This window comes from Pseudoliparis swirei, chromosome 19 (genome assembly GCF_029220125.1).
Source record: "Pseudoliparis swirei isolate HS2019 ecotype Mariana Trench chromosome 19, NWPU_hadal_v1, whole genome shotgun sequence".
Taxonomy (NCBI): Eukaryota; Metazoa; Chordata; class Actinopteri; order Perciformes; family Liparidae; genus Pseudoliparis; species Pseudoliparis swirei.
The window spans coordinates 1,430,406-1,456,186 of record NC_079406.1 but is presented as its reverse complement, the minus strand read 5'-3'; positions in this window follow the sequence as shown (position 1 = coordinate 1,456,186).

The window sequence follows — 25,781 nt, the reverse complement described above, 5'->3', positions numbered from 1 at the left end:
TTATTCTTTTAATATTGCTTAAAACTCTAAAATCCTATCTCATAAAATTTTAATATTACCAAGTAAAAAAAGATTTATAACAGCTGAGTGTTTGTCAAGGCTCAGGAAACCCTTGCAGGTGTTAGACAATTCAAGGATTTGTTTACCCTACTAGTATACTTTTTCATGATATTCTAATATTTAGAGATAGGATATTTGAGTTTTCTTAAGCTGTGTTTCATATCAGCAACAATATTCAGTTGATTTGTAATGAACCAGAATGCATATTTTGTTTTTTTAATTGCATTACAGAAAATAAAGAACTTCATCACAATATTCTAATTTTCTGAGACAGTCCTGTATATGATAACTGACAACAGAGTTACCTCCTGAACAAATTGAAGCTTGACTAGTATTATTATGTAAAGATATAAACTATAATAATATTGTAATTCTTCAGCGGTCTAATTTACGATGCAGACGGTTTCATTTTAATTTTTTATCTGAAGCAGAAGTTCACTTTTTCTGCTCAGCAGCTGCAATCGTTAGATGCAAAAAAAAAAGAATAAACCGGCGGCATAATTATGGAGGTTATCACACAGAAAAGCTGCTTCTACTTTCATGCAATAAGCTCCGAGCTACTTTTAATCAGCGCGACCATGTGTCCATCACGGCAACGTGACACGGGAACACCGACGTGACACGGGAACACCGACGTGACACGGGGACAACGACGTGACACGGGAACAACGACGTGACACGGGAACAACGACGTGACACGGGGACAACGACGTGACACGGGGACAACGACGTGACACGGGGACAACGACGTGACACGGGAACACCGACGTGACACGGGAACAACGACGTGACACGGGAACACCGACGTGACACGGGGACAACGACGTGACACGGGGACACCGACGTGACACGGGAACAACGACGTGACACGGGGACAACGACGTGACACGGGAACACCGACGTGACACGGGGACACCGACGTGACACGGGAACAACGACGTGACACGGGGACAACGACGTGACACGGGAACAACGACGTGACACGGGGACAACGACGTGACACGGGAACACCGACGTGACACGGGAACACCGACGTGACACGGGGACAACGACGTGACACGGGAACACCGACGTGACACGGGAACACCGACGTGACACGGGAACACCGACGTGACACGGGAACACCGACGTGACACGGGAACACCGACGTGACACGGGGACAACGACGTGACACGGGAACAACGACGTGACACGGGGACAACGACGTGACACGGGGACAACGACGTGATAGAGCGAACTCTATTTTGATGTGGTCATAGTTTGTGACCCAGAGGATGAACTTAAAGTAGCCAGAGAATTTCTTCTTGATGTTTCCGCCCCTCAGAGCGTCTCTTTTCAGTTTCACAAAGTTGACCTTTAAGAAAAAGGTTATCCAAAACCCTCACACATTAATTGTGATGCAATCTGTCCGGGGCGTCTCTCTGAACCCACCGGAGTCTAAGACCCGGGAACAAACACGGAGCAACAAGTCCATCAGGACGATTATGGAGGCTCGATTCAAAGAGAGCATCAATACATCTGACTGAGATGTCTGGGGAAAGTTAACTTCACCAGCAGCAGACGGTTCTGTAAAGAATATATATTATAGCTTAGCATAGCCTAGTATTGTTTGCATAAATGTTTTGTGGAAAGTGGAAAATCACTGTGGAAGGTTTGAAACTTTAGCAGGGCAATCCAGCGCCTGAACTAATCAAAGAAGATAACAGTGACACACGAAAGAACTTTATGCACCAACGCTCACCCTAGATTTGAATAGAACAAAGCAACACTCATGCTCACATGAACAGGAGAGCCACAGAGACAACTACTGAGCACAGATAAGATAAGGAAAGGTCCAGCTTTGACAATTAATATCCGGATTCAACCACAGCCCTCTCTCACACACACACACACACACACTGGCCCTTTGTAAATATCCTGGGAACGACCTTCTCGCCACAGTTCGTCCCACCTCGGAAGAGATAAGATTATCTTAGAAAACTCCCCAGCTCAGTCAAGGAAGCTACATGTGAATTCCATCTTCCTTTCTCACACTTTTTCACAACATGTGCTCTCATTGGCGGGCCGAGAAGAACCAATGAAGGAGCGACAGCGATGGAAGCAGAGGAACAAGAACCAATGAGAAAACACCGCCCTCTTTTCTCCTGACCAATCAGAACTGTTCCTGTTGATTATTTCAATGGCCCGGCACCATGAACCGGCATCCTTTCTCCAGCGCTGGGGCCATTGGTGACAGCTCTGGATTGGGGTCCATGCGCATGATTGTCTGTTTGGATCCTGATTTTGAATAAACGCTTTATAGAGTTAAAGTAAAAGTCTACCGCTGTGTCTTCCAGTGAGTGCCGTCCAGGTGGTGTGTTGCTGTCCAACTCCAACAGTTCCTCGTGATTCCTCTTGCAGGTTCCTCGTGGTTCCTCGTGGTTCCTCTTGCAGGTTCCTCGTGGTTCGTTGTGGTTCCTCGTGGTCGTAGACTGCACTCTGTTGACTTGAGGCTAAACGTGACCTTGGCCTCTTGCCCTTGGCAGGTGGAATGAGACATGTGAGTTATGACTGGCATCGAGTCTCAGGAAATAATGGCATTCACTGTCTCTCTCTCTCTCTATATATACAGGACTGTCTCAGAAAATTAGAATATTGTGATGAAGTTCTTTATTTTTAAACAAAATGTCATGCATTCTGGATTCATTACAACTGAAATATTGCAAGCCTTTTTAATATTGCTGATTATGGCTTACAGCTTAAGAAAACTCTAAAATCCTATCTCATAAAATTTTAATATTTCCTCAGACCAAGTAAAGATTTATAACAGCTGAGTGTTTGTCAAGGCTGTTAATTAGACAATTCAAGGATTTGTTTAATGATATTCTATAGGATATTTGAGTTTTCTTAATCAGCAATATTAAAAGAATAAAAGGCTTGCAATATTTCAGTTGATTTGTAATGAATCCAGAATGCATGACATTTTTGTCTTTTTAATTGATATATATATATATATATTTATATAGATATTTATATTTATATATATTTTTTTAATATATTTATATATATTTATGAATTGTAGGAGATATGGTAAATCATTGTTTTACTGCTTAATATTGAGCTGAAGATAATAAAGATAACCCAGCTGCTGACTTCATGTTGTCAATCACTGCAGAAAAAAAAGACATGAACACACACATATATATATATATATATATATATATATATATATATGTGTGTGTGTGTGTGGTACTTTGCTGTGTGTGTGACTGGGTACATGTCACCTGTAACGGCTCATTATCGCTACTGAAGGTGACGGTGCCGACAGTCAAGGACGAACTGAGACTGAGTTCCTCTGAACATGATCGTGTTGACCGGGTGATGCTCCCCGATAAACCGTCGGACCGTTATAGTGGCAGCATTTATTCTGTACACACACTGTACCCCCCCCCCCCCCACACCCTCCCCCACCCGCTGGCGGTGGAACTCGGTTAATGAAGGTCGCCCGGCGGTCTACATTAGCATTCCTAGTTCTGCCGTTAATAATGTCCGTTCCACCTAATGCAACCGTGATCGTGTGAGCAGCGGAGCTGCAGGTAGATGAAGAGACGGGGCCCGGAGAGCAGAGGGGTCCATAACCAGCTGGACACGGACATGGTAGACATGGTATACACCAGGAGGATAGAACGCAGACCTGGCAACCTGCATTCATCCTGAGACATCACCCTGTCTGTCTCTGTGTCTCTTTGTCTCTGGATACGGAAGTCAGTGGAATACATCATGTTATCACCATGTCCTCCTTTCAGTCATCTCGAGTGGGTATTTGCATAACGACACAAGATTACACCAAGGTGTATGTTGGTTTCCTTTCTAATGTGTTATTGGTCTAATAACCCATAACGTATACGCAAGGCAGATATGATCACAGAGTAATGCCCTGATGAAAGACATGGTGTGTGTTGTGTTCAATGTTTCAACAGATCGGAGGAAACGGAGATGAAGAGTTGGAGAAATGAAACAGAATGCAGCAGCAGACTGTAAATGAATATGATTCATGAAGATCTCCTCTGTGTTTCATGTTGACTTTGATGGCCCTCTGGCTTCTGAAATATGCACATGAGGCAGGGAACATCTGAAAAGCTCATAACGATGGAGACATGTTTAGACTGGAGGTCTAATGGACCCACCAAGAGGTCTCTTTTGGGCCCAATGGACCCACCAAGGTCTCATATGGACACAATGGACCCAACAAGGTCTGATATGGGCACAATGGACCCAACAAGGTCTGATATGGGCACAATGGACCCAACAAGGTCTCATATGGGCACAATGGACCCAACAAGGTCTGATATGGGCACAATGGACCCAACAAGGTCTCATATGGGCACAATGGATCCAACAAGGTCTCATATGGGCACAATGGACCCAACAAGGTCTGATATGGGCACAATGGACCCAACAAGGTCTGATATGGGCACAATGGACCCAACAAGGTCTCATATGGGCACAATGGATCCAACAAGGTCTGATATGGGCACAATGGACCCAACAAGGTCTGATATGGGCACAATGGACCCAACAAGGTCTCATATGGGCACAATGGACCCAACAAGGTCTGATATGGGCACAATGGACCCAACAAGGTCTCATCCCGGGCGCTTCACCGCAGCCCACTGCTCCTTAATAACTAAGGATGGGTTAAATGCAGATAACTAATTTCCCCTTGGGGATTAATAAAAGTGTATATTCTTATTCTTATATGGGCACAATGGACCCACCAAGAGGTCTCCTCTGGGCACAGAATCCAGTCCTGCTTCTCTTGACTTATTTGAAGCCCTCATCAAAGCAATTCTCTTAATTTGCTCACTATAAATATGTATTTACTCTTCCTGATCTCTGCGTACTGCTGTAATGTTTCCCGTTAGCCGTGTACATGGAGCACATTGTGCTGGTGTGCGGTGGCGAGCTGGCCAAGCGGCACTGATGTGCCCCAGACCCGACACAGCTGTGCACACATCGAGCCGGGCCAAGCGGAGGCTCGGCCACGAGCCATGAGCCAAGACCCATGAGCCGAGAGCCACGAGCCACGACCAAGAGCCACGAGTCGAGAGCCACGAGCCGAGAGCCACGAGCCACGAGCCAAGAGCCATGAGCCAAGAGCCGAGAGCCACGAGCCGAGAGCCACGAGCCACGACCAAGAGCCACGAGTCGAGAGCCACGAGCCGAGAGCCACGAGCCACGAGCCAAGAGCCACGAGTCAAGAGCCACGAGTCGAGAGCCACGAGTCGAGAGCCACGAGCCGAGAGCCACGAGCCACGACCAAGAGCCACGAGCCAAGAGCCACGAGTCAAGAGCCACGAGCCACAAGCCAAGAGCTAAGAGCCACGAGTCAAGAGCCACGAGCCACGAGTCAAGAGCCACGAGTCAAGAGCCAAGAGCCACGAGCCAAGAGCCACGAGTCAAGAGCCACGAGTCAAGAGCCACGAGCCACGAGTCAAGAGCCACGAGTCAAGAGCCAAGAGCCACGAGTCAAGAGCCACGAGTCAAGAGCCACGAGTCAAGAGCCACGAGCCACGAGTCAAGAGCCACGAGTCAAGAGCCAAGAGCCACGAGTCAAGAGCCACGAGTCAAGAGCCAAGAGCCACGAGTCAAGAGCCACGAGTCAAGAGCCAAGAGCCACAAGTCAAGAGCCAAGAGCCAAGAGCCACGAGTCAAGAGCCACGAGCCATGTCGTCGTGGTGTCTGTGGACCCCATCATGGACCCCATCACTCAGGAGCTCCGTCCTAACTCCATCTACAAAGCACCCGCTTATATTTCGGGGCACCTTTCTGCATCGATTTGCATATTAAGTGTTACCAAAAAAACGAATCGTCTTTTAATCCCTCGTGTAACCACTTGATGCTGAACAATACATACATTATATTAATATCACTTGAGTTATGCACAAACAGAGATGTTGACAAAGAAACTTTACATTAATTAGCTTAATTGTGAATCTCGTTAGCATAACTTTTTATGTTTCATACGTCATGTTGGTTCTGGCAGCTGAAGCTTCTTCCTGTGTCTCTGTTTGAGGTTGAGATCTGAATCCAGTTCAAGGATTAAAACAAAGAATCATCATCAGGGCAACTGTGTGTGTTTTACAACTCTCAGAGCACGGCGACTGGGTGAAGATATTTATAAAACAATTCTTGAGAGTTAGAAGTTATAAGTGTGATTGAAATGTATTTATATGGAAGATGTATGTGGATGTATATCTGTATGTATATATATATATATATATATATATATATATATATTGTTATTCTTTTTTTTCTTTTTTCTTTATTTTCTATTACTTTTCAGATTTATTTAATATTAATTTAGGATAAGAATATATAAGCATGTTTTGCTTCTACCTTTACCTTTTCAGTCTTTCTGTTTTGTATATTATACAGAATAATATTGTATTGTATTTGATTGACTGAATAAAAATACACACACATAAAAGATCTCTGGCCTTATTTACAACATGATAGTTCAGGAGGAGCAGACTCTGAATAGCATTTTTAATATAAAAGTGAAACCACGTGAGGTGAGACTTCTCTGGCACGTCGTTTGCATGACCCGCTTTCTGCAGATCTAGAAACATGAACTAAGTTTTCATCCGCGAGCCGAGGCGTCTTCCGTGTGTCGTGTCGCGTGATCGCGATGATGTCATGACCTTTACGTGCGGAACATGACCTAATTAAACTTTTAACGCTTCTGCATGCAGAACGATCAGATGTGGAAAAAACATTAAAATATTTACATTGTTCTTAATACGTGTTGTTATTGTTTCTACATCCAAAATTATTACGGGAACATTAAATATGAAGTGTGCTTCCCACAGGGTTTCACTTTAATGGCTGAACCTCGGGCTCCAGAACACTCTGTACATTTTAAAGTTAACTTTATAATTAAAAGGCCAGATATATGGATATTGTTGTTTAGGAAGGTCATATAGGAACATTAGTGCTGCTGCTGTATTATTAAGTATATGTATTAATGATATAAAATAGTTCAGAGTAGCTCCACCTTCCCCAGCTGCTACATTAAAGTGATAAACACATTAATGCATTAACAACTATAATTCAATGATGAAGGCCTGTGAAGGTCTCACATAGTGATGAACATGAGGAGGGTCTCGCATAGTGATAAACATGAGGAGGGTCTCACATAGTGATAAACATGAGGAGGGTCTCACATAGTGATGAACATGAGGAGGGTCTCACATATTGATGACCATGAGGAGGGTCTCACATAGTGATGAACATGAGGAGGGTCTCACATAGTGATGAACATGAGGAGGGTCTCACATATTGATGAACATGAGGAGGGTCTCACATATTGATAAACATGAGGAGGGTCTCACATCTTGATGACCCTGAGGAGGGTCTCACATATTGATGAACATGAGGAAGGTCTCACATATTGATGAACATGAGGAGGGTCTCACATCTGTTTCAGTCCAGATATATATGATTTTTTGATATCATATTTGATCATGAGTAGCCATCTGTAATTACTTAAGGAGAGCGTACATTCAGGTGCATGGAGACTGGTGGCGCGCTCGGCTCGTTGACAGGTGAGTTGTGATTCTCACCCCACCAATCAGATGTCAGTGGTGTCTCGACAGCAGCTGTAAGAAACTAATGGAGAATTACTTCAGAAGGACTTTCTATACTCGGCTTTGATTGAATGCGTAACTCCCTGGGCCTGTAGGTCATGAAAGGCTCCGCCTGAGCCGTGCATTGAGGTCTCTTTGAGAAGCCTAATACAATATTCATCGCACATGATTCGTTTTCATGGAATTGATATAGCCGGAGGTGTAATGCTCCAGATTCCTAATGACCTCAGGAGAAACCTGCAAACGCAAACCATGTTCACCGGATAATTCACACAGCACCCAGAGTCAAATATCAGTTATAATGCTGCTGTCGATGAGGGGAAGTGAAGTGGGCCGCTTTGATACTCACAGTACCTCAAGACGGAAAGGACTACCCTCAAAATGATGAGGTAGTGTGACTATTACCTCAAGAAGGAAAGGAATACCCTCAAAATGATGAGGGAGTATGACTAGTACATCAAGAAGGAAAGGAATACCCTCAAAATGATGAGGGAGTATGACTAGTACATCAAGAAGAACGTACTTCCCTCAACATGATGAGGTAGTATGACTAGTACCTCAAGAAGGAAAGGAATACCCTCAAAATGATGAGGTAGTATGACTAGTACCTCAAGAAGGAAAGGACTACACTCAAAATGATGAGGGAGTATGACTAGTACATCAAGAAGAACGTACTTCCCTCAACATGATGAGGTAGTATGACTAGTACCTCAAGAAGGAAAGGAATACCCTCAAAATGATGAGGGAGTATGACTAGTACATCAAGATGGAAAGTACTACCCTCAACATGATGAGGTAGTATAACTAGTACCTCAAGAAGGAAAGGAATACCCTCAACATGATGAGGTAGTATGACTAGTACCTCAAGACGGAAAGGACTACCCTCAACATGATGAGGTAGTATGACTAGTACCTCAAGACGGAAAGTACTACCCTCAACATGATGAGGTAGTATGACTAGTACCTCAAGACGGAAAGGACTACACTCAACATAATGAGGTAGTATGACTAGTACCTCAAGACGGAAAGTACTACCCTCAACATGATGAGGTAGTATGACTAGTACCTCAAGACGGAAAGGACTACACTCAACTTGATGAGGTAGTACGACTAGTACCTCAATACGGAAAGTACTACCCTCAACATGATTAGGTAGTATGACTAGTACCTCAAGACGGAAAGGACTACACTCAACATGATGAGGTAGTATGACTCGTACCTCAAGACGGAAAGGACTACACTCAACATGATGAGGTAGTATGACTCGTACCTCAAGACGGAAAGGACTACACTCAACATGATGAGGTAGTATGACTCGTACCTCAAGACGGAAAGGACTACACTCAACATGATGAGGTAGTATGACTCGTACCTCAAGAAGGAAAGGACTACACTCAACATGATTAGGTAGTATGACTAGTACCTCAAGAAGGAAAGGACTACCCTCAAAATGATGAGGTAGTATGACTAGTACCTCAAGAAGGAAATGATTACCCTAACAATGATGAAGTAGTACCATTAGTTCCTCAAGAAGGAAAGGACTACCATAACAATGATGAGGAAATACGACTCGTACTTCAAGAAGGAAATGATTACCCTAACAATGATGAGGTAGTACGATTAGTTCCTCAATAGCTGAAAAGACTACCCCTCAACATTAGATGAGGAACATGACTCGTACTTCAAGAAGGAAATGATTACCCTAACAATGATGAGGTAGTACGATTAGTTCCCTCATAACAGCGACTACCCTCAACATGATGAGAGTATGACTAGTACTCAAGAATGGAACGACTCCTCAACATGATGAGGTAGTACGATTAGTTCCTCAAGAAGGAAAGGACTACCCTCAACATAATAAGGTAGTATGACTGTACCTCAACGTGCATGAAGTACTACCTCAACAGATAGGTGTATGACTAGTACCTCAAGAAGGAAAGGAATACCCTCAAAATGATGAGGTGATATGACTGTACCTCAAGCGGAAAGTACTACCATCAACATGATTGAGGTAGTACTGACTAGTACCTCAAGCGGAAAGGTACTACCTCAACATGATAGAATGACTGTACCTCAAGACGGAAAGACTACACTCAACATGATTAGGAGTATGACTAGTACCTCAAGAAGGAAAGGACTACACTCAAAATGATTAGGTATATGACTGTACCTCAAGAGGAAAGGACTACCTCAACATGATTGGAGTATGACTAGTACCTAAGAGGAGGCTACCTCAAATGATCATCTTGGTACGTATGACTAGTACCTCAAGTTGGAAAGTGACTACCTCAAAATGATGAGGATATTAGTACCTCAAGGAAAGACTACCCTCAACATGATTAGGTAATGCTTAGTACCTCAAGAGGAAAGGACTACCCTCATTAAATGATTAGGTGAATGACTAGTACCTAAGCTTGGAAAGATTCTACCTAATTACATGAGGTAGTATAGTTCCTCAAGAGTCGAATAGCGACTAGCCTCAACATGATGAGGTAGTATGACTATCTCAAGGCAATGATCCTAACATTATGATAAGAGTCCGATGTACCTCAAGAAGGAAAGGACTCTAACAATGTTATGACATACGCATGAGTGACTTCAGGTCAAATGCACATATCCCTGCCAACTGATGAGGCTTGATTAGACGTCACAAACGGAAACGACTAACACTCAACTCAAATGAGTTTGACTCGTAACCCAAACAGTCGAAAGGACTTGTCCTTCAAACATTATTGGAAAAGCATGACATAGACCTCAAGAAGCTTGACGGAAGCTCTTCGCTCAAGAATCTGAAAAGGCTGCTGTATGATTAATAATCCTAAAAGCCTGAAATGATTGAATGTTCAAAAGTGCTGCAGATACCATTACGTTACAACCATAGAAGTTGACTCATAGAGAAGCTGACACGCTATACAGCTGATTGATCATGCTTACATCGTTTTCAAAGAAGGCAAATAAGAATCTAGCTCCTGAAACACTTGCTAGAAACGTCCATTAGTTCGAGCTCGAAATGCTTTTCTATGAGGTAAATCATCAAGATATGAATTGAGTTACTGCTAGACATGAGAAATGAATCTGTTCCTCAGAGGAAAGACTATTCCTTTCTAAAGACGGACCTAAACCAATGACCTTAGTCCGATAATCGTGTCGAGACCATATGTTATCGCCTGGATGCTGTAGCTTGAAGTCAATACACTTAGCTTGGAAGCCGCTGTTACACTGGCCGCTCATGAGCGGCTTGTATGTCATTAAAACATCTATGGAAATGGCGCATTAGGTCAGCCATCTGGCGTGTGACCGCTACCCTGTGCTATGGAGCTACTCGCTGACCGGCTACTGACCTAGCTTGAGAACTGTCGATGTTATCCAGCTCTCCCATAAAGAACCTCCAATACTACAAGCGTGGAACATTTTCCTGACACTCGATGTGACAGTTACAATTTGATGATTTTACTGCTAATTTCAAGATGATATGTCACAGTTATTGGCTGAAATGTGATCCGGCTCGAACACCTAGCTACAGTTAGACTGTCATACTAGCATCTGCCTGGTCGCCTGATCGGCTGTCGACTGACTCGCCTGGATCCTTATCGAGCTGACAATCCTGGACGTGTGATGGTTAGGTCGGCTCATGACAGGCTGGAACTTTTCCTGTGATTCCTGGAACCGTGAATCAGCTGGCCGGCTCCGGCTTGTCAGGAGAGACCGGCCGGCTTGCTGAACAGGCTGGATCGGTCTGGATCGGCCTTGGACCGCCTGGACCGGTATCGCTTGGACAACTGTTAGCCTGGACTAACGTGCGAGCTGGCGGCTTGGACTCGCCTGATAGCCGGACGATGAGACGTGCAATGCGACTCTGACGCATTTACTCAATGGAACACGCTGCGCCGCTGGGCCAGGCTGATGACTTTCCAAGCCTGACTGGCAGTCATTTGTGTCGATATTACCTGGATCGGAGTCAGGGTTGTGGTTGAAGCGTGACTGCATGTGTGTCCGGAGAGTTTAATGATTCTAGCTCTGCCCTCTTAGTTAACATAATTCTCCAACATCTCTGGCAGCTGATAAGCAGTTTTCCGGCGGTGGGCAGCGGCGGGTCAGGATGCAGCTGACGGCAATAACATATTTAAAATCGTCATCGCATTTATCTCCATAACTGCGGAAAGCCTTACATGGTTCTAAGATCATTCCTCTTTGCAATTAACTGACTGATCTGTTGTATGACAGGCGACTAGTGGTTATATTCGGCGTTGAAGGCGGGGCTTATTCGGCAAATTATTTCCTCTCGTCCGTACTCACGGAAGAACTCAGCTCTCTCCTTCCGCTTTAGGATCTGATTGTGAACTGAGCCGAACGAGACTCCGTCGAGCTGCAGGCCGAAGCTCCGCCCCCAGAGACGAGCGTGGCGAGGAGGAGAAGCTGCCCCCGGTGGAGGTGTCGGGCGGAGGAACAACCTTTGCGACTGCTGTGTTCCCGGCGCCTCCTCCACTCGGCCACGGCGCCGCGGGCTACAGGTGAATGGAGGTAATTACCTTTTTTTTCTCCGAGATGCATTGGAGAGGCGTCGGCCCCTCGGGTTCTGTGGAGTCTGACCGGAGCCGATAGCGGCTCCGAGAAAACAAAATGAATATGAAAGAGTCTCATTTTTAAATTGTGTCGCATGTCACAACCAGTCAGGAAAGAGACGCGTCATCACGGACCCGGAAACAAGAGCGTCTCCGACGGCGTAAATCTGATCGCAGTAAAGACGCCTGTGAGAAGAAAAAAACATAAAAACTAAAAAGTCAAATATCATGGTGGAAAAGGCCGAAAGTGAAACCCGCGGGGTTCGTCCCGCGGTGACGGAGGACTTCTGATTATTGAGACAAATTAATCGCACGACCTTCTTTGCGCCGTGTGGCGAGACACGCCCCCTTTATCCCCCGGTCATGGCGCGTTGCGTTAGCCGGTGTTGCTCACTCCTTGTGTGGAGCTGTTAGTTGAACACCAATAGAAATACACAAATAAAATATATAGTTTGCTACAGGAGAAAATTCAAATGTCTCACTCGGTGCCCAAATGCACATTTAGACTACAATTCAAATTTGACCTAAACTTTTTTTACTAAAAACTCTCTGATTTTGTAAAACTCTGCAGAGAGAATGTTGACATGTGGTTCCACCACTGGAAGAGGCCTGGGCATCAGTCCATTAGAGCAGGGGGTCAAACTCATGTTCACCGTGGGCCAAATCCGCATCATGGCCGCCCTCTTAAAGGGCCGGAAACACTTTATAAACTCCTCGATTAATTGTTCAATAACTCTTTACATTTGATTATTGTTTATTTGAGTGTAGAAATATTGTACGTCAGAACACGTCTCTAATATTACAACATATATCCATTTAATCTAAAACCTTCAAAATAAAAGCACAGAATATTTTTCTTCAATTTCTTTAAGAAAAGGTGATCGCGTGTCTTTAAAGCCGCTCTTCGCCAGGAACATGTGTCGTGATATTAACACATCTGACCACGTCTCTCAAGTCATCCTGTTTACTTTAACAACAACATTATTACAATAGCCTTTGTGTTTTAGTTTGAGTATGCTCTTAAGTTAATTGCTCGTCAGGGCCCCGTGCTCATCAGGGCCCCGTGCTCGTCAGGGCCCCGTGCTCGTCAGGGCCCCGTGCTCGTCAGGGCCCCGTGCTCGTCAAGGCCCCGTGCTCGTCAGGGCCCCGTGCTCGTCAGGGCCCCGCGTGCTCGTCAGGGCCCGTGCCAAATCAAGGCCCCGTGCTCGTCAGGGCCCCGTGCTCGTCAAGGCCTCGTGCTCGTCAGGGCCCCGTGCTCGTCAGGGCTCCGTGCTCGTCAAGGCCCCGTGCTCGTCAGGGCCCCGTGCTCGTCAAGGCCCCGTGCTCGTCAAGGCCCCGTGCTCGTCAGGGCCCCGTGCTCGTCAAGGCCCCGTGCTCGTCAAGGCCCCGTGCTCGTCAGGACCCGTGCTCGTCAGGGCCCCGTGCTCGTCAAGGCCCCGTGCTCGTCAGGGCCCCGTGCTCGTCAAGGCCCCGTGCTCGTCAAGGCCCCGTGCTGCCAGACCCGTCGTCAGGGCCCGTGGCTTCAAGGCCCCGTGCTCGTCAGGGCCCCGTGCCCGTCAGGGCCCCGTGCTCGTGCGCGGTGATGTTGTTGTAGTTCAGGGTTTAGCCTCAACGCTCACGCAGCTCCTGGTGTAGTGACATGTTTCCTCCAGCAGGGGCATTTACAGGCTGGACCACGACTCGATGAAACAGAGAAACGTTAGCTCAGCGTGAAACTGGATCATATTTCATCATTCATATGATCTGTAAAAAAAGAGAAAGGAGAGAAGAGAAGAACAATGAGCTTCTCTTCCTTCTGTTGCTTCTGTCTTACAGAAGAGTTAATGTCACAAAGGGAAAGGAGTTTCCTTCAGCTGCTTCATTCCCTTGAGCTTCAGTACATCTGAGAGCTCAGAGGCCGACCAGAGGAGCAGCCGCGGCGTGAACATGTTATCATAATAATCATAATCATAATAATCATAATAATCTGGTGAATCGCACACGGAGCAGAAAGACCCTTTAAGACTTTAACGTCTTCATGCTGATGCTCACCTGCTGGTTGCGCAACAGCGGATGAATTGATTGTTGCCGTGACAACTTGTCAGAGTAGTAGAGTCCATCCAGAGTTATGGATTATGTGTTATTATATTACAGGAAGCTGTCATGTCACCGGGAGACACACACATCACCGTGAGACACACACATGACCGTGAGACACACACATCACCGTGAGACACACACACATCACCGTGAGACACACACATGACCGTGAGACACACACATCACCGTGAGACACACACACATCACCGTGAGACACACACATGACCGTGAGACACACACATCACCGGGAGACACACACATCACCGTGAGACACACACATGACCGTGAGACACACACACATCACCGTGAGACACACACACATCACCGTGAGACACACACATCACCGTGAGACACACACACATCACCGTGAGACACACACACATCACCGTGAGACACACACATCACCTTGAGACACACACACATGACCGTGAGACACACACATGACCGTGAGACACACACATCACCGTGAGACACACACACATCACCGTGAGACACACACATGACCGTGAGACACACACACAACTCAATGAGACACACACACATGACCGTGAGACACACACACATCACCGTGAGACACACACATGTGACACATACATTACCGTGAGACACACACATCACCGTGAGACACACACACATCACTGTGAGACACACATGACCGTGAGACACACACATGACCGTGAGACACACATGACCGTGAGACACACACATGACCGTGAGACACACACATCACCGTGAGACACACACACATCACCGTGAGACACACACATGACCGTGAGACACACACATGACCGTGAGACACACACACATCACCGTGAGACACACACACATCACCGTGAGACACACACACATCACCGTGAGACACACACATCACCGTGAGACACACACACATGACCGTGAGACACACACATCACCGTGAGACACACACATCACCGTGAGACACACACATCACCGTGAGACACACACATCACCGTGAGACACACACACATCACCGTGAGACACACACATCACCGTGAGACACACACACATCACCGTGAGACACACACATCACCGTGAGACACACACATGACCGTGAGACACACACATGACCGTGAGACACACATGACCGTGAGACACACACATCACCGTGAGACACACACACATCACCGTGAGACACACACACATCACCGTGAGACACACACATCACCGTGAGACACACACATCACCGTGAGACACACACACATCACCGTGAGACACACACATCACCGTGAGACACACATCACCGTGAGACACACACACATCACCGTGAGACACACACACATCACTGTGAGACACACACACATCACCGTGAGACACACACACATCACCGTGAGACACACACATCACCGTGAGACACACACATCACCGTGAGACACACACACATCACCGTGAGACACACACATCACCGTGAGACACACACACATCACTGTGAGACACACACACATCACCATGAGACACACACATCACCGTGAGACACACACACATCACCGTGAGACACACACACATGACCGTGAGACACACACATCACCGTGAGACACACACATGACCGTGAGACACACACATGACCGTGAGACACACACATCACCGTGAGACACACACATCACCGGGAGACACACACATCACCGTGAGACACACACATCACCGTGAGACACACACATCACTGTGAGACACACACATCACCGTGAGACACACACACATCACCGTGAGACACACACACATCACCGTGAGACACACACACATGACCGTGAGACACACACATCACTGTGAGACACACACACATCACCGTGAGACACACACATCACCGTGAGACACACACACATCACTGTGAGACACACACACATCACCATGAGACACACACATCACCGTGAGACACACACACATCACCATGAGACACACACATGACCGTGAGACACACACATGACCGTGAGACACACACACATCACTGTGAGACACACACACATCACTGTGAGACACACACACATCACCGTGAGACACACACACATCACCGTGAGACACACACATGACCGTGAGACACACACACATCACCGTGAGACACACACATCACCGTGAGACACACACATCACCGTGAGACACACACACATGACCGTGAGACACACACACATCACCGTGAGACACACACACATCACCGTGAGACACACACACATCACCGTGAGACACACACATCACCGTGAGACACACACATCACCGTGAGACACACATCACCGTGAGACACACACATCACCGTGAGACACACACACATCACCGTGAGACACACACACATCACCGTGAGACACACACATCACCGTGAGACACACACATCACCGTGAGACACACACATCACCGTGAGACACACACATCACCGTGAGACACACACACATCACCGTGAGACACACACACATCACCGTGAGACACACACACATCACCGTGAGACACACACATGACCGTGAGACACACACATCACCATGAGACACACACATCACCATGAGACACACACATCACCGTGAGACACACACATGACCGTGAGACACACACATCACTGTGAGACACACACATCACCGTGAGACACACACACATCACCGTGAGACACACACATCACCGTGAGACACACACACATCACCGTGAGACACACACATCACCGTGAGACACACACACATCACCGTGAGACACACACACATCACCGTGAGACACACACATCACCGTGAGACACACACATCACCGTGAGACACACACACATCACCGTGAGACACACATCACCGTGAGACACACACATCACCGTGAGACACACACACATCACCGTGAGACACACACATCACCGTGAGACACACACATGACCGTGAGACACATGAGACACACACACACATCACCGTGAGACACACACACACATCACCCTGAGACACACACACATGACCGTGAGACACACACACATCACCGTGAGACACACACATCACCCTGAGACACACACACATCACCGTGAGACACACACACATGACCGTTAGACACACACATCACCGTGAGACACACATCACCGTGAGACACACACACATCACCATGAGACACACACACATCACCGTGAGACACACACATCACCATGAGACACACACACATCACCGTGAGACACACACATCACCATGAGACACACACACATCTGTCCCCTCTCATGATCCTGAAATGTTTACTTGCAAACTCAAATGTTCTTAATTCTCGCTCCTCTTCACGTCTCCTCCTCTTCCTCCTCCTCCTCTTCTCCATGTCGTGGGATTCTTTTTGTTCTGCCTGAAAAAGGAAAAGTCCGTTGTGCACTCGACTGGAAGGAGAGGACGAGGCTGACCTGTTGTTCTGAGAGTTTTAAGGGAGGACGCTTCACTTTTCACTCACACGGAGGCGGGGAATCAAACCAAAGGGGTTAGTGGTGACGAGCGGGGGGGGGGGGGGGGTAGCACTCTGTACACACAGCTGCAACACAGTGATGGAGACACACAACCTCAAAGGGCTTCTAATCATCATCTCCCCAAACAGTTCCTCTAACTCCAGTTCATGTATAAAAGCAACGCACATCAACAATTTTTCAGGCCCCCTAAATAATTTGTCTTTTTTTTTGGTGATGTCATTAAATTAAACTATTGTTTCTCACATGGACACATTATTTAAAACTCATGCTACATATGTGCATGCCTTCAGGTTTGTTCGTTTTCTTCTCCTTTAAACTACAATCCAACAGCCGGTCATCATACTTTACGATGTAACCCCCGGGCACTAGGACCTGGGGGAGGCTGCTGCGCTGGCTGTCTCACTCTAACAAGTAACGTCTCTCTATGACAGCCAATGAGGACAGCTCAAAGTAAAGGACGCACAGGGTGAACGTAAAAGTCCAGGTAGTTACAGAATGTGGCTATATATATATATATATATATATACATATTATATTTATATAAATATATATATAAATATATAACATGTATATTTATTATATATATATATATATATAAATATATATTATATATATGATATATATATATAGATTATATGCATATATTATATATTATATATATAATATATATATATATAATATATATTATATTATATATCGGTATAGTTGTTAATGAGTGCTACCTGCTAACATTTAATTTTACTTGAGGCAAATGAAAAGGGAAGGAACCCTCAAGTGAATGAGTGAATTCGAAATACAATAAATTTGATAATAATAAAACTTTTAATAATATATATTATTATAATATCGTGTTCCTACAGACGCCCCTGCACTTCCCTCAGCTCCAGTGGCTGCAGAAGACGGTAATCATCTTTCATAATTCAAGCCTCATAAAGCCTAAATTGAATCTTAGAGATGCATTTCTCCTAATGCAATCCCCGTTTATTGAATTACATATCTTCGCTTTGGAATTATTATTTGCACTAAGTACACACGTCTACCAGGAGTGTGTTATGCACCATAAAGCACGTGGACGCCATCACAGTGGTAGCACCACACTGGACAGTCGAGTGTTCACCAAATAGAAGTGGAAGTAAACGACGGGCCAGGAAACTGTTTCCTCGTCAGGAGGAAGTTCAGACTTCAGAGGAAGTGAGCGCCGGCTGCACTGAGACGGAGCAGCTGCCTCCTCGCTGGAGCGAGGGACAGCTGATTGCTATGTGAACACATTTTAATGAGTCTGATGATCACTGGAACTCAAAGACAAGATGATCGAGTATCACAACAGAGACGCAGCTTCGGGAAAATGTGAGTCCGTCGGGACAAAGCCAAGAATTACACATTAGTCGCTGTATGAAAGATTATGAATTAGATATGTTGGGGGGCGAAGGATTTAATCTCTAACAAGATGGAGATTATTATGAAGAAGAGGGATAATCTTTATTCATAAGACAGTCATCACCGTCACATGACACCTGCAACATGAAACTCCCACTGCGAACATATTCACGAAACAACCGTCATGATCTCATGACAGCCAGCGTCAGGACCAATCACATGTGACGTGTGGAGCTCTGGACCAATCACATGTGACGTGTGGAGCTCTGGACCAATCACATGTGACGTGTGGAGCTCTGGACCAATCACATGTGACGTGGAGCTCTGGACCAATCACATGTGACGTGTGGAGCTCTGGACCAATCACATGTGACGTGTGGAGCCCTGGACCAATCACATGTGACGTGTGGAGCTCTGGACCAATCACATGTGACGTGTGGAGCCCTGAACCAATCACATGTGACGTGTGGAGCTCTGGACCAATCACATGTGACGTGTGGAGCTCTGAACCAATCACATGTGACGTGTGGAGCTCTGGACCAATCACATGTGACGTGTGGAGCTCTGGACCAATCACATGTGACGTGTGGAGCTCTGGACCAATCACATGTGACGTGTGGAGCTCTGGACCAATCACATGTGACGTGTGGAGCTCTGGACCAATCACATGTGACGTGTGGAGCTCTGGACCAATCACATGTGACATGTGGAGCCCTGAACCAATCACATGTGACGTGTGGAGCTCTGGACCAATCACATGTGACGTTTGGAGCCCTGAACCAATCACATGTGACGTGTGGAGCTCTGGACCAATCACATGTGACGTGTGGAGCTCTGGACCAATCACATGTGACGTGTGGAGCCCTGAACCAATCACATGTGACGTGTGGAGCTCTGGACCAATCACATGTGACGTTTGGAGCCCTGAACCAATCACATGTGACGTGTGGAGCTCTGGACCAATCACATGTGACGTGTGGAGCTCTGGACCAATCACATGTGACGTGTGGAGCTCTGGACCAATCACATGTGACGTGTGGAGCCCTGAACCAATCACATGTGACGTGTGGAGCTCTGGACCAATCACATGTGACGTGTGGAGCTCTGGACCAATCACATGTGACGTGTGGAGCCCTGAACCAATCACATGTGACGTGTGGAGCCCTGAACCAATCACATGTGACGAGCTCTGATGTAACGTTCATAACACACGAGGACATTCAAGTGTTTCTGGACATTCAGCGCTTGATCATTTAGACTCGAAGCGGTTGGCGGTTATTAATTTGAAATAGGATTGTGGTGGAGGAAAAGGCTTTTATTTGATTTATGAAATACATTTTAAAGAGCAGGTGACATTCAAAGAGAAAACAGAGGCAATTATGTCGAGTACAGAGAGGAATGATGTGGAGGAGACGGAGGCAGTAAAAGAAAAGCCACCGTTGAGTTTTAAATATCAAGTCCATCCAGGGAGATAAAAATCATTATTGAAAGAGTGAGAGGAGAAATCTAATATTTACAAAGTGTGACCTTCCGTTTTGGGCTGAACACGAACAAACAAGAGGATTATAGATTATTATGAGGTCGTCTTCTGTCATCATTCAGAAAGTCTTTGGTCTTCTGGTCAAGAACTCCTGAATTCACTGTAACTTTAACGGTTCATTGTTATGGGAGGAAACGTGTCAGTACTCACCTACGACCACTAGTCCACCACGAGGCTTTTACCTGTTCTTCTTTGGCAGTAAAGGACCCGGTCCACGGACCCGGCCAACGGACCCGGTCTACGGACCCGTGGATGTTGACCGGGTCCATATAGCTGTTACAGGGATTTATGGAAATTAAGGAGAAACTCGTCAACACGCTCATGGTAGACCATGAATAGAGGAAGTTCTGGAAACATCAGTACGCTTCACTCTAGTCCGGCCGGGGTCCACACAAGGTCACGGCTTTGCGCTGGAGGTCAAACAAGAACCAGCGTCTGGCTTCATCTCCTTCAGCTCATGGCGGGGGTGCCATGGCGTCTCTGTATCACAGGACTCACGGGGAGATGGGAAGGGATAACTCCCCTCCCACTTCTGAGAGCCGGCCAAGAAGCTCACACCTCCCGCCCTGACATCAAGGAGCTGAAGCACTTCTGGGACGAGTCCCGCACACAGCAGGAATCCATCAAAGAGCTGCAGCCCGTCCTCTTTTATATCCCCCCGAAGTTCATGTAAGCATCCTCTAATTCCAATCACAGGACACTTTGATGTGTAACAACAGCATCTCCGGCTGCAGAGCGACGTACTGACTCGCTTCATTGGAACAGAGACGGGTTGAAGGCGCCATCGCAACGTCGCCTAGTGTTCTCTCGTCCAGCTCCGGGATGGAGACTTCCCCTGGAACCCCGTGGAGGCGTTGATCGCCTTCATTGTGTATCAAACCGCACCTTCTGTACTTCAGTGACACTACGGCTGGAGATGTCACAAAGAGTCTCAAAGAGTCTCAAAGAGTCACAAAGAGTCTCAACGAGTCACAAAGAGTCTCAAAGAGTCTTAAAGAGTCTCAACGAGTCACAAAGAGTCTCAAAGAGTCAGAAAGAGTCTCAAAGAGTCTCAAAGAGTCTTAAAGAGTCTCAACGAGTCTCAAAGAGTCACAAAGAGTCTCAAAGAGTCAGAAAGAGTCTCAAAGAGTCTCAAAGAGTCTCAAAGAGTCTCAACGAGTCAGAAAGAGTCTCAGAGTCAGGAAGAGTCTCAGAGTCTCAAAGAGTCTCAAAGAGTCTCGAAGAGTCAGAAAGAGTCACAAAGAGTCTCAACGAGTCAGAAAGAGTCACAAAGAGTCTCAAAGAGTCTCAAATAGTCATAAAGAGTCAGAAAGAGTCTCAAAGAGTCTCAAAGAGTCTCAACGAGTCTCGAAGAGACACAAAGAGTCACAAAGAGTCAGAAAGAGTCACAAAGAGTCTCAAAGAGTCAGAAAGAGTCACAAAGAGTCTCAAAGAGTCTCAAAGAGTCTCAACAAGTCTCAAAGAGTCAGAAAGAGTCTCAAAGAGTCTCAACGAGTCTCGAAGAGTCTCAAAGAGTCAGAAAGAGTCTCAAAGAGTCTCAAAGAGTCTTAAAGAGTCTCAAAGAGTCAGAATAAGTCTCAAAGAGTCTCAAAGAGTCTCAAAGAGTCAGGAAGAGTCTCAAAGAGTCTCAAATAGTCATCAGGGGACACAGCATTAAAAGCACTCGTTGTTCTTTACCTCCTTCTTTTGGCTTTAATTCCGTTGCTGACGGCGTTGAAGATATGTTCCTTCATTGATTCTACCATGAAGTTCTTCATGCTCAACGCCCATCAACGCACACGTGACATCCATCACGTGACGTCCATCACGTGACGTCCATCACGTGACGTCCATCACGTGACGTCCATCACGTGTGCAGATCTATGTACAGTTATCTCACACACTGCCCAAGAGCCAATAAAGAGAACGTTAGGATAAGAACATGAATATTGTTCTTGTGTGCTGCCGCCGTTCCCTTGATGGCGACCCGTTGCCCCGGCGACGCTCTAAATGGACCCAAAGGCAGAGCTCTTGCAGGTGAAAGGTGGACATGTAGTGAGTCTGTTCTTTTCTACAATGATATCTTTCTTAGCTCTGTTTTGTGTGCACTGAAACACGTCCGGCACATTGATATTAAAATGAGCATCCTTTGAAGATGAAAGGAAATGAAAATCCTCTTTCCACATCTTAAATAAGTGGATATGCGTGGCAGGGCACAGTACGGGGATCGCCCACCGGGTCCAACATGTCCACTCAGGATCAGGTCTGTGAGTGGGTCCTGATTACAGGCTCCATCTCCGGCTTCAGATGCCTCCCAATGAAAGATTAAATTGTTACAGCTGCCGAGTACAAGCTGCTCCTCTGACATGACCCCCCGGATGCTTCTGGAAGGTAAAGAGCTCTCTGCAGGGCGAGGTCTCTCCTCACCGGCGACACGAGAGGCTCAAAGGAGCGCGAGCGGCGTCTGTTTGTTTCTGCTGACGTCCGCATCTCCTCACGACCTCCACCTCCACCTTCACCTCCACCTTCACCTCTACCTCCACCTGTACCTTCACCTTCACCTCTACCTTCACCTTCACCTCCACCTCCACCTTCACCTCCACCTCCACCTCCACCTTCACCTTCACCTTCACCTCCACCTCCACCTCCACCTCCACCTTCACCTCCACCTCCACCTCCACCTTCACCTCCACCTCCACCTCCACCTTCACCTTCACCTCCACCTCCACCTCCACCTCCACCTCCACCTCCAGCCAGCTGCAGCGGCCAGAATATCAGACAAAGAGAGGGAGTTACAGCAGGAGATTACAAGCTCCCAGAGTCCCCATCTGGTGATGCAATGGGCGGGAAATAATAACACGTGTGACCCCGTGTGACCCCTGTGACCCCGTGTGACCCCGTGTGACCCCGTGTGGCCCCGTGTGGCCCTGTGTGACCCTGTGTGACCACGTGTGGCCCCGGGTGACCCCGTGTGGCCCCGTGTGGCCCCGTGTGGCCCCGTGTGGCCCCGTGTGACCCCGTGTGGCCCTGTGTGACCCCGTGTGACCCCGTGTGACCCTGTGTGACCCTGTGTACGTCCCCCCCCCCCACCCTCGCAGATTACATTGACGGGTACCATCTCGGGCGCGTCGCCATGTGTTCACCATTTGAGGCTCTCGTGATTAGATTCTCCGAGAAGGCTTCAGTAGAGATAACACCTGTGAGGCCTCTGCACAGTGTGTGTGTGTGTGTGTGTGTGTGTGTGTGTGTGTGTGTGTGTGTGTGTGTGTGTGTGTGTGTGTGTGTGTGTGTGTGTGTGTGTGTGTGTGTGAGAGAGGAGGTGGGCGGTGACAGTGGGGGTCACACACCTCACCTGGCGAGCGTGTGACATGGCTGTCGAGGCCGCATCCAGACACCTCCACGCGATGGAGGCTGACGCGTCTCATCCGCCTTCTTCCTCAGCAAACTCCTCCTCCTCCTCGGTGTCGAGCTCTTCCTCAGCAGACTCCTCCTCCTCGGCATCGAGCTCTTCCTCAGCAAACTCCTCCTCCTCCTCGGTGTCGAGCTCTTCCTCAGCAGACTCCTCCTCCTCGGCATCGAGCTCTTCCTCAGCAGACTCCTCCTCGGCGTCGAGCTCTTCCTCAGCAGACTCCTCCTCCTCGGCGTCGAGCTCTTCCTCAGCAGACTCCTCCTCCTCGGCGTCGAGCTCTTCCTCAGAACGCTGACCTGGGAAAGTGCTTCACAAAAGGTTGAAACGTCACAGTCGATATCAAATGGAAAGCTGACAGACCGAGGCGTGGCTCCGCCTCCAGGCGCCATCGTCACACGAAGGAACCGGGTCGCCACGCCAGCATCTTCATCGTCTTCATCGTCTTCAGCGTCTTCAGCGCGGCTCCACGTTGACGTGGTTACTCCGGCTCGTCTTTAGGAATGAAAATGTGGGACCCATTCGTGAAGTGACTGAATCTGACAGAATGAAGATGCTCATGTTTGTCTTTACATCGTTGATCAGCGATCGTCATTATTGACGGAAACAATCGGCGGTTTGGCCGGTTTTGATTTGTTTGTTGCTCGGCAACAGCATCAGAACATCTGTGGAAAAAGAAAGGCTGGAACTTAAATAAAATTAAAGCACCAAAGAAAGGAGCTGAACACACACACACACACACACACACTGTGCTCACACACACACACACACACTGTCCTCACACACACACACACTGTCCTCACACACACACACACTGTCCTCACACACACACACACTGTGCTCACACACACACACTGTGCTCACACACACACACTGTCCTCACACACACACACACTGTGCTCACACACACTGTCCTCACACACACACACTGTCCTCACACACACACACTGTCCTCACACACACACACACTGTCCTCACACACACACACACTGTCCTCACACACACACACACACTGTCCACACACACACTGTCCACACACACACACTGTCCACACACACACACTGTCCACACACACACACACACACTGTCCACACACACACACACACTGTCCACACACACACTGTCCACACACACACACACTGTCCACACACACACTGTCCTCACACACACACACTGTCCTCACACACACACACACACACACTGTCCACACACACACACACTGTCCTCACACACACACACACACACACTGTCCTCACACACACACACACACACACACTGTCCTCACACACACACACACACTGTCCTCACACACACACACACTGTCCTCACACACACACACACTGTGTGTTCCTCGTGACCTGTTGGAAGGTGTTGGTTGTAGATTCAGGTTTCTAAGTCGTGTAAACACTTTGAGAGAAACCATATTGTCCGGGGATCTCGGTTATTAATTAAAATCAGACAAAAACAAACATTTAATTATTTCCCAGCGTGATTAACCTTCTGAACTCATTGTTTACTCCTCTCCTCCTCTCTTGTCTCCTCCTCTCTCGTCTCCTCCTCTCCTCCTCTCTTGTCTCCTCCTCTCTCGTCTCCTCCTCTCCTCCTCTCGTCTCCTCCTCTCTCGTCCCTCAGCGCTTTGTTTCAAATCGAGATGATTTATCTCCGGCTCCTCGGCCGGAGCCACATCGCCGCCTCGTTGAGGTGAGATGGAAGAGGAAGAAGAGGAGGAAGAGGAGGAAGAGGATGA